Source organism: Mus pahari, chromosome 5 (assembly GCF_900095145.1).
Source record: "Mus pahari chromosome 5, PAHARI_EIJ_v1.1, whole genome shotgun sequence".
Lineage (NCBI taxonomy): Eukaryota > Metazoa > Chordata > Mammalia > Rodentia > Muridae > Mus > Mus pahari.
This window is the reverse complement of record NC_034594.1, coordinates 134,465,733-134,476,884: the sequence shown is the minus strand read 5'-3', so window position 1 is coordinate 134,476,884 and position 11,152 is coordinate 134,465,733. Positions and strand designations below refer to the sequence as shown.

The following is an 11,152-nucleotide window of genomic DNA, read 5'->3' as shown; positions in this document are numbered from 1 at the left end:
TAGCCATTCTGACTGGTGTGAGGTGAAATCTCAGGGTTGTTTTGATGTACATTTCCCTGATGATTAAGGATGTTGAACATTTTTTTTCAAATGTCATTGCAATTTATATTAACTGTACAAAACAATGAATTTTCGTTATGACATTTTCATGCGGATAATGTACTTTGATCATCTTCATCCTTGCTGGTTCCTGCCTCCTTCCTGACTCAGTTTTCTCTTCCTCTTTTCAAATAATCCCACTTCCAATTTCACGCTTTTAAATTAAATCTACTACCTGAATATGGGAGAAAACATTATCTTTCCAAATACACACTTCACTTAATATCATGATCTCTGCTTCCACTATGTTTCTGCAATGGTGATCTCATTCTTCTTCACAGTGGAATAATCTTCTCTTGTGCCCATCCATAAACTTTTCTTTATCCCAGCTTTCCATCTATGGCACAGAGGCTAATTCCAGAACTTGTCTACCGTGAATACTGCCATAGTAAATAGGGATTTGGCTGGATTTAAAGAAAACTGTTTTTTCCAAGATGTGGCTTATTGGTCTTTTTCTCCCTCGATGACCTGCTTCCACCTCACTGCAGTGTCGGTAGTGAACAGGGGATGAATCATGAATGCGCACTCTCAAGTATTGACCATGCTCTGAGGACAAAGCAAGTTCTGATGTCTGCTAAAGGATTAAATATTTCTGTTTTCTGAAAAGAGTTATTTTGTATTTTGTTTTCTATTAAAATGTATTTAGTTTCAATAAATAAATAAATAAATAAATAGGGATTTGTGAAATTTTTCTTGTACTTTGACTTGAATTCTTTTAGATATATACTCCAATACCATAAAATTCAACCTTAGGGTTAATTTTAATTTAGTTTTTGAGGAACTCCATTATTGACTTACACCATTTTCTAACGTTTATTGGTGTAGTAGTAAGTTAGTAAAATCATTTTATCTGAATATTAATTCCCTGACAGAAGAATGCCTGGCAAAGGCTTTCTCCATTTTCTACAATGTCTGTTCACATGACAGCTTCCTTTCCATGTAGAGGCTTTTTAATTGAACACTGTTCCCCATGTCATCTTCTACAGGCTTTTGGTACATGACAGCTCACGTCTTGCTCTTATTTCCTAAATGATTGACATTCTCTTCAGAAAGTCATTGCACTCCTATGTCTTTAAATGTTTTCCCCCTGATTTCTTAGAATTGTTCCAAAGTATCTGATATATTATTAAATGACTTTATCTGAACTAAAGAAATGGATTTAATTTTAGAGTTCTGCATATAGGCATCAAGTTCCCCCAGGACTCTTTGCTGAAGAACCTTTTCCCTAATACCCATTTTTATCATCCTTGTCAATAATTTAAAGGCTGTATGTAGCTGCATGGGCTTACTAGGGGTCTTCTACTCAATCCCATTGGCTCTATATCTGGTTTTGTGCCAGTGTTGTAATGTTTTGTTACCACACATCATCTAATTTGAAATCAGGTATGTAGTACCTCCAAGTTTTGTTTCCCCCCTCCCTAAGATTATTTTGACCATTTGGAGTCTGTTGTGTTTCCATATGAATTATAGGACTATTCTTGCTATGTATATGAAGACTAGATGGTGATTTTAATAGGTATTTGTAGTGATATATATAGTAAAGCCTTTATGACTGGCTTTAAAGGAAATGAAAAACTTGGTATCTGACTTTGAGTGAACTGTTTTAGCAAAGCCTTTGCCATGTTTGGGTCAATCAATGGAAGCTGAGAAATTTTGAGACTGTTTGAACCCTAAAGAAATGTTGTCTCTCTAGAGAATCTGCACTTGATGCTATGTGAGAACTTGCAGCTACACCAACCTTGGTCCTAAGACAGTCCTGGCAAATCTGGAGTTCTTATTTTTGATTATGGCTAGCCGTGGTCAAAAGGGAGCAAGATTTGTGTGGGTTGTCCACTCTCATTGGCAGCAAGGGCAGGATAACCTTGGTAGCTGGAACCTTTCTCAGCCCCAATAAATCTGGTACAATTTTTGAATAAAGTAACTGGGTGTCAGTCTTTTCCAAGAAGGCTGAACCATTCTGCTCCTTCAGAAAATGAAGGCTTAGCATCTTCGTGAGCTTTTCTCTCTACTTCAGCACCTATGAACAATATCAACCAATAGGTATTATATTTGAATTTTTGAATTGTTTTTGGTAATACCTCCATTTTAATTCTACCAATCTATGGGTAAAAGGGAATTTAAATTTAAAAATTAAAATTGTAAATTAAAAGCCAGAAGTATAATATGAGACAAATAGAGCAGGATTAGGAACTTGAAGGCCTGGAGCAGATCCAGGCATGCTCAGGCAGACAAACCCACAGGCCCTTTGTGGTAAACAAGTCCTGGCAGACCTTGAAGGCCAGAAGCTAAAACTCTTACAAAAACAAGCACCAGTATGTCCAGGCAAACCCCTTGTTAAGGCATTCCTGAGGTCAAGTTAATTGGGAATGGCGATAAAATAGAGAAAAAATACAAAAACTGGTCTGAGCTATTGTGACTGATTCATCGGCCATCTGGTGTCCAGGGTCATGCTGACCCAGTCACAAGCCACTATCCCAGACCCCCCAGAATTGCTGATGCTTCAATTTACATGTACTATCCTACTGACCTATAACTATATTGTTGTTTAAATGAACCAATTGTGTGCAGCTGCGCCAACTTCTTCCAACCCCTGACCCTTTTCTTATAAAAACCCCTAGCTTTTGAGCCTCGTGGTCGATTCCTCTGTCTCCTGCGTGAGATAGGTATTGGCCCAGAGTTCCGCCATTAAACTGTCTTGTACTTTTGCAACAAGAAGGTCTCTCGTGTTTCTTTGGGATACCCTGACTCCTGTGACCTGAGGGGGTCCCCGAGAGGGGGTCCTACATGAGCACAAGAAATTTTTTAACCTTCTAGTGCTTTTCAAATTCTTTCCTTGGCATGTTGGTTTCCCCTTTATGAGATCATTTCCCTCTTTGGTTATATTTGTTCGTACGTATTTCTTTTATTAATTTTAAGGTTATTCTAAATAGAAAATTTTCTTAAACTCTTTTCTTAATAACCATATTGATATGTGGAAAATCTGTTTATATTGTTTTGTGTGTTTTGTAGCCTGCTAGTTGTTGAAAGTGATGATCAGATGTGAAGTTGGAGCTGTTAGGATTTATTTTAAGTATGGTATCATATGATAAACCAACATCTTCCTTTCTTATTTATATCACTTTTTATTTCTTTCTCTTGTCTTGAAACTCTGGCTAATAGTTAAAGTATCATACTATACAAGAGTGGGAAGTATGGAAACTCTTGTCTTATTCCTAATTTTAGGGGGGAAGGTTTCCATTTTTCCCTACTAAGAATAGTGTTTGCTCTATACAGCCTTTATCGTGTTGAGTTGCAGTCTCATTCACGTGTGTGGTCCTCTCATCAGGCCTTGGATGAGTTTGTTCAGCTGCTTGCTTGAACTCTCTTGGAGCTGATTGCTCACTATCAAAACTAGATGTTTTAAATCTTTGATTATCGGTCATTTTGGTTTTTTTTATTATTATTATTTGATTCAGTTATCAGTAGGCATGGAAGGGGGAGGAGCAAGAAAGAAGAAAATTAAATAGCAAGAGGAAAAATAAAGTGGGAAGATTGGATCCTTTGCAATAAGCTGAACCTAGTAAGCCTTTTTCCTAACTTGTGTGGACTAGAGCAAATTACTGAAGAAGGAGAGGGAGGTCACAGGAATCCTACCTTTCTAGGACATGGGGGTGGCCTAAACTTGTGATTTGCATCTGAAGTAAAAGGTGGACTCCTCAGACTAAGTCCTTAGCCTGTGGAATCTGTGCCAGCACTGGACTCTTAGTGACAGAATTGGATCGAATCATTGTGCATATTATTGATGCTTACGTTGATTGCTGGTGTTTAAATCCCACATATTTGGAGCCAAGTGTTGAGAGCACCCCACTTTTGAACACAAAACATGCATTTTAAAAATAAATCATGAAGTTGGCGACAGTGCAATGATGGCTGGTAAGAGTTAATGAAGTGAAGAATCACAAATCTAATGTAGAGAAGTACGTTTGAGTGGTGTGACCTGATGTTCTTGGAGGAAGCCCATTTTTGTCAAAGATCTTGAATAATGCTAGACTAGAACTTCCTCACCATGGAGAGATAGGAGATAGGATGCTCTAGATGAAGGCCAGCGTTAACTTGGATTGTCTTCCATCTCTCAAATAGGCATCTACAACCACCCTCTATGACTGACCTATCATCTTTGTGATTGCTAGGTACAACTTTTAGAATTTGCCTTTAAGCTTAGAGGGCCATTAACTCAACCAACATTACAGCTAAGGTTGTTCAAACATCTGAACCTTATAGAAGATATCTTCCTGCCCAGCCCGGCTTGCTTATCTGATGTCCCCATCAATGCATCTAGTAAATACATTGACTTAAAATTTGTCCTTTTGTTCTGTGACTTTAAAGGTTCCTGTAACTTCATCTACAGCAGAGTATGACATTCAGTCCAACCTGAATCACATATTTTTAGATCATGCTCACTCATATTTGGCTCAGAATAAACTAACTCTTACTCATTTTGGAAAAATAACTGTATCTTATGTCAACAGTGGAGAAAATGTATAGAAATAAAATGGACAGAAAAAAATATCTTCAGAGGTAGGACCAGAGCAGAAACATTATATTTTGGTGTTCAGTGAAAGCCAGGTAACCTCAGCGCCAAACCCTTTCATATCTCCAGCTTCACACTGGTCTCCTGTAGCTTGATTTCCCTTTATTTTTAATCAACCTTTCCTAGTGCCATTAGAACACTTGGTCAAAGTGTTTCTTATTGGTGGCAATTATGTCTAGCATATGTCTGGCAACTATTATATTCAAAAAGAAGGAAGATGGAAAGAAGAGGAAAACCATAGAAAGAAACCAGAAGGCTATGACTGTGGGTGTGAGCTAACAAGGGAAGAAGGCCAACAGGTAGGTGCTACCCTTTGCCAAAGCATTCTCATTTTACTGAGTTCTCCTAAATTCTCCTCAACTGATTTAATATCTCTTTAGCCACTAGAGGGAAATGTCATCATGTCTCCTTTAGGAAGACTTCCTAAAGAATACTCCCCGCCCCTCCCCCCATTCTACTGGAGCCTGTTTCTTCTGGATAATATCAACACGAATCACAATTTCACACACTTCTTCCAGTTAGGTTGTTGCAGAAATTAAATGACATTTTAATAAGGTGTCAACTATCATAAAATGACTTGGATCCCTGCTGTAGATGGCTCTCGTTTTCTCTTTATTCCTAGAAATCAAAAGATAGTCCAATTGCTCCCCTTAGGCTCACATAAGTGTTTGGGTGCACCCCATGTTATAAGCTGTTGAGATAGTGTTACCTCAGTGTGTACTTCACTGTCTTTCATAAAACATGGCTGGGAGTGGAGTGATGGGTCAGAGGTAGAAAGTCCTGGTGTTCTTCTGGGGAACCAGAGTTTGGGTAGTCTACTCACGTGACAGCTCACAACTACCTGTAACTCAAGCTCCAAGATACCCGATGCCTCTTTTGCCCTCAGAGGACTGCTGCCATATGTGTACACATCCCTCCCGACACACAAGCATAATTAAGACAAAACTAATAAGAAAACAAGACTTGACATTCTACAGAAAAGTGTGGAATCTTTTCCTCCCAACTATTGTCAAAATATATTGACAAAAATTGAACAGCAAAATATATTTTAAAACACATTAAAATTTAATAGCATTATCAGGACATTTCATAAAATAGTAACAATGTAATTTCTAAGTAATACAGAGAAAGAGGGTGGAGAGATTGGGAGAGAATAAGAGTTGTGAAAGCTGAGGAATTCTAGAATCTTCAGGTAGCAGGCTGGAGACCCAAATGAGCCAGTGCTTCATTTTGAGTTTTGGCCAACCATGGAAGGTCAAAATGACTGCCAGCGGAAGGTCTCCTCCATCCATAGCCAGTCAGCTTTCCCTATCCATGTGGGCCTCACCTCACCTGATCAGTCATACCAGGCACTTCAGAGAGCAGCTTTTCTTTACCCCACCCCATAGTTCAGACACTGGTCTTATGCTCAAGCACCCTCACAAGACGTACCCGTAATAACGTCTAACCAAAATTCATACTCACTGCCAAGATGACTCATAGCTAGCAATCCCAGAGAAATCTATTCGCGAAGAACTGAGCTACACTTTTTCTGTAACAGGATTTGTGAGAACAGGAAAAAGAAGTAATGTCCTTAACATAAGGTGTTCATATGATTCAAGAACCTGTGTATAGTGTGTGGGTCATAACCCTTTGGGTGATCAAATAATCTTTTCACAGGTGTCACATGTCAGATATCCTATCAACTATTACATTATGATTCATGACAGTAACAAAATTATAGCTATGAAGTAGCAAGGAAGTAATTTTCTCGTTGTAGGTCACCACAACCATATTGCCCTCTGTTACCAAGGAAGCATGTGGACCCAATTTAAAATGATCCTTGAATCCACTACCAAATGCTTCCAACCTAATACCTTATAGAGAAACATTCTCTAAAGAAAGAAATATTTCTTTCACAGGGATCTTCCCACTGTGGTTCAAAGGTAATAACCCATCTTCCAAGTAGGCTACATCCCAAAGAAAACCATGAGATCGTCTACAACTGGTGGAGGGAGGATGTGGTGGTAGCAACTATGTTTGTTGGACCTGACTGGGGTTGCATCTTTTTCTGAGGGGGCACATGGCAAGTCCACAATAGAACGAACTTCTCATGATGGGGGGGTGCAATTAGATGTCCTTGGATTTGATTCCACATAAAGAGAACTCAGGCTGAATAAAGTTTCTTGTCTTCTTTGAGTACTGGCATACTACAGTCTTGTGTTGTCAGTCCAGGGGTGGGAAAGCAGTCTGAGATGTGGGAAAGCCAGAGCCAGTTCCGGGGTTTCCGGGCCTTTGATGAGGACTGAGCCATGGATTTCTCGGACTCTTGGACATCCAGGCACTGCTAGGAGTCCTGGAAGAACAGAGAACTTGTCCCAGCAGGGATTGTCCTTACCTTGGTGGAGACAGGTTTGGTCCTGTTAAGTTGTGGCTCTGAAATCGAATGCCTTCTTCATGGCTCCCCACCGCGGATCTTGATGAAAGCAATAGTCCATGGTTCTAAACTGTTTATTGGTTGTTTCATGGCAGGAAACGGATGCATAATGTTCCATACCTACTACTTGGTGTAGACCTGAGATTAAATACTGTCTGGGAAGGGAAGCTTATTGGTTAAGCCCTCTGGGCCTCTAGATACCTCATTAGCATGGAGAACTCTGATTTGGGCCTATGTGACCATAGGACATGTTTCTTTTATATGAGGAACATGGCACATGTTCCAAGTCAGGAGTCTGGCAGGGAGCTGGAGTCGCCTAGGTCTCAGGTGTATGCCCACATAGTCTCCAGGTCTCACCCTGCTCTACCTTCCTGACATGGTTTTATGTCTCACAGTATGTTAGTGATGGAGCTGTCTAGATGATGCAGCCTACTCCATCATGCCAAGTCTATATGTTATAGACCACTACTCCTGGCCTTCCAGTCTTCCTAGCTACCTACTGTACAGAATACTAGAGGCAATATTGAAACACGGTGGAAAATATTTGTGTATGGTAAACATATTTTCTTTCAAAAATTTTTAAAAATTATTTTTATTTTTGTGTGTCTGTGTACGTGTGTGTGCGTGTGTGTGTGTGTGTGTGTGTGTGTGTGTGTGTGTGTGTGTTGGTTTTGGTCAGTGTTTGATCACAGTAATAGCAACCAAGTAGGGTAGGCCTTGAGGACTTGCTTGTGTGGAATTATTTGAGTTATATTAACTGGGGTTGGGAGGCCCACTCTGACTCTGGGGGAGCCACTCAGTGGACTGAGTCCCTGAACCACACAAAAAGGAGGAAGCTGGCTGGACACAGCATCCACTGCTCCATACTTCTTGGGTGCCCAATGCAGTGTGACCACTGCCTCAGACTCCTGCTGTCACCCTCCCTGCTCTGATGGGCTGTACCTTGTGAGGTTAGCCAAATAAACCTTCCTTTCTTGAGGTGCTTGTGTCAAGGAGTATTTTGTCACAGAAACAAGCCGCGTCACTAAGACAGTGTGCATGGGCCCATGAGGATGCCCCTTACAATTTACCCTGTATGGTGTGTGAGATGGAAGTTCTCCAACAGTGAGTCACCTTTCTCCCTATTATTTCTATCAAAAGTTTTATGATGATATTTTTTTAAATTTGTGTGTATGAGTATTTTTGCCTGCATGTATGTCTGTGCATCATATGCATACAGTACTAAGAGGGCTTCAAGTCAGATGGAGCAGAAGTTACAGAGAGTTATGAGCCTCTGTGTGCAGGTGTTGAGAATTGAACCCTGGTCCTTTGGAAGGACAGCCAGTGCTCTTAACTAGTTTTAATGCAGAACGAATAAAACAAGAAGGTTGTAAAACCAACCAGCAGCCTGTGAACAATCCTGCTATAGTGCGCAATCTGTCCCAGGGTTGGGATAAAGGACTGCTAACTCCCAGCCTTACAGAGATCTGTTTTGGGCTGGGAAGGCAGCTGAGATGCACTTACTTGATTTTGGCAATGGAGACAAAGCAATGTGCATATACTTACTACACTAAACTATAAACTGACAAGGCTAAGACAAGAAAAAGCCCACTGCTTACTCCACAGGCCTTATTAAGTATTTAAGGATGGTCCTAAAACTTAGGTGGCAGTTGGCTTTTCTTCATTCCTTTCTCAGAATCCAGCAACTTGGCATGGCCTCTTCCCTGTCCCAGCCTCATCCCTTGGGAATAGACTAACGTGGTTGCTAGGCAAAACATTCTGTACTGCAAACTTTCTTAGTGTTCATATGGAAAAGCAAAACTAAAGAGAAAATAATCCACCATCTACCCACTAAGCATCAGTGTAGACCGAGCACAGTCAGCTCAGGCTCTGCTGCATAGCTAGAGCCTGTGGCCATGCACACTGTGAGCCCCACCCACACCCAGCAAGGTGCACCCCATCACACAGTGGTTATTTTCTTGTCCTTGGTGGCTTGCTTGATGGCAGCCTGCTCACAGATGATTTCCCTGAGTCTCTGCAGCCTGGTGTTCTGCGTGGTCTGGTCCCCCACACCAGTCTGGCTTTGGTGTAGCAGGGTCAGGGCACGGATGTACTCTAACTCTTGTGAACTTCACACCCTGGTCCACCACCAGGTTCAGAAGGTCACTAGCTATGTTGTACAGCATCTCATATACTGCCTTGCAAAATCCAAGTCTGCCTCCCATGACATGGTGATGTTGGTCAAATTCTGCTGAAGAACGAAAATGGTCCTGCACATTTTCTTGATGCCAGACTCACTGATGTGTGCCTGAAGTACTGGGCCCCATTAATGAGGATACAGGGGATGAGGTGTCCCAGACTTTCAAGGATGTACTAGAATTTAGGTTACTGGAGGCTGGTGCTTATAGCCTCTTCCATGGTACTGATGTCTTTGTTGAGCTTGACCACTACATGGTCATAATCCATACTCTCCACATTGGCAACAATGGCATAGTTCCCATCCTTTGCCAGAGGGATGAGATAGTGAAAACAATGAACTGTCACTTCCAGATGCAAGATGAGCAAGCAGCAGTCAGCTGTCTCCTGGAAGGTCTTGGCAAGCTCACTCAGTGTCTGCATGATCTGTTCAGACACTGGGGGAAGGTCCATGTTCACATGGCTCTCTTGAGCAGGGGAAAGCATCTGGGATGTAGAAAGGATGGAGAAAGCTGACTTTGTTTGGCACATCAGCCATTCCAGGCTTTCGTGCATGTTGTCCAAGGCTTTGAGGTCACTGACATCACAGAGAATATCTTGTGGCGGAATGAGTTTGTCACCAAGATTTCCAACCGGGACTTCAGACTCCTTGCCAAAGGCTGCCCTTATGAATTCTTCTTCTTCCTCCCTCTCAGGCCTTAGATGTTTGGGCTGAAGCCATGTTAGTCCAGTTTGGCAGCGATTTTGAGAGTCTGATGATATCGTCATCTTTTGCCCAAGGTGCACTGATGACAAGTTTCTCTTTGGACTGGACAATGACCCTGCTGGCTGTGGAGTGTATGTCCTTATATTCCTGGAGCTTTGCACGCACCATGCTGAGGAACTGATCTGAATACACACTCAAGTCATGCATCAGGTTCATGAGGTCTTAAACTGTCTTCTCCACAATGATTGCGCTCTGCAGAAGAGGCCTCAGCACTCCCAGAACCTTCATGGTGTCAGCCTTAGCTAGGATCTTCAAGGGGTCTGAGGTCTTGGTGACGCCTTCAATCTCCTTGTTGATCTCAGCCAAGACCTGATTAAGGAAGATGTTCTTGATATACATGGTGAGAAACTGTCGAAGAGGACACTTTGGCAGGGCCAAGTCCCAGGGCATGCTCAGTCTCCTGAATAAGTCTCAGCAATGGATGGAATTTGATAGTAATATTTCTGGCTCCAGGTTTGCAGGCAAATTTTGTTCTTCTACCTTCAATTAAGTTGTCATCAGGACCTCCTTGAAGTTCTCCACTCAGACTGTAGAGCTCCCTTCCCTCTTCTTGGCGATAGCTCATACTAGCATGGGAGGATGATTCAAACTTGAGAAGAGAATTCTTAATTGGACATAGTACTACCGGAAGATCCAGCAATACCTCTCCTGGGCATATACACAGAAGATGTTCCAACTGGTAATAAAGACATATGCTCCACTATGTTCATAGCAGCTTTACTTATAATAGCCAAAAGCTGGAAAGAACCCAGATGTCCCTCAATAGGGGAATGGATACAGAAAATGTAGTACATTTACACAGTGGAGTACTACTCAGCTATTAAAAACAATGAATTTATGAAATTCTTGGGGAAATGGATGTATCTGGAGGATATCATCCTTAGTGAGGTAACTCAATCACAAAAGAAGTCACTAGATATGCACTCACAGGTAAGTGGATATTAGCCCAGAAACTTAGAATACCCAAGATACAATTTGCAAAACACAAGAAAACCAAGAAGGAGGAAGACCCATGTGTGGATACTTCATTCTTCCTTAGAATAGGGAACAAAATACCCATGAAAGGAGTGACAGAGACAAAGTTTGGAGCCAAGATGAAAGGATGGACTATCCAGAGACTACCCCA

The 11,152-nt window shown here is 41.4% G+C and overlaps 1 pseudogene; it reads right to left on the bottom strand.

The window, feature by feature from the left end:
- Positions 1-9,000: 9,000 nt before the first annotated feature.
- LOC110322039 overlaps positions 9,001-11,152 on the bottom strand; it is a 23,130-nt pseudogene continuing 20,978 nt past the window's right edge.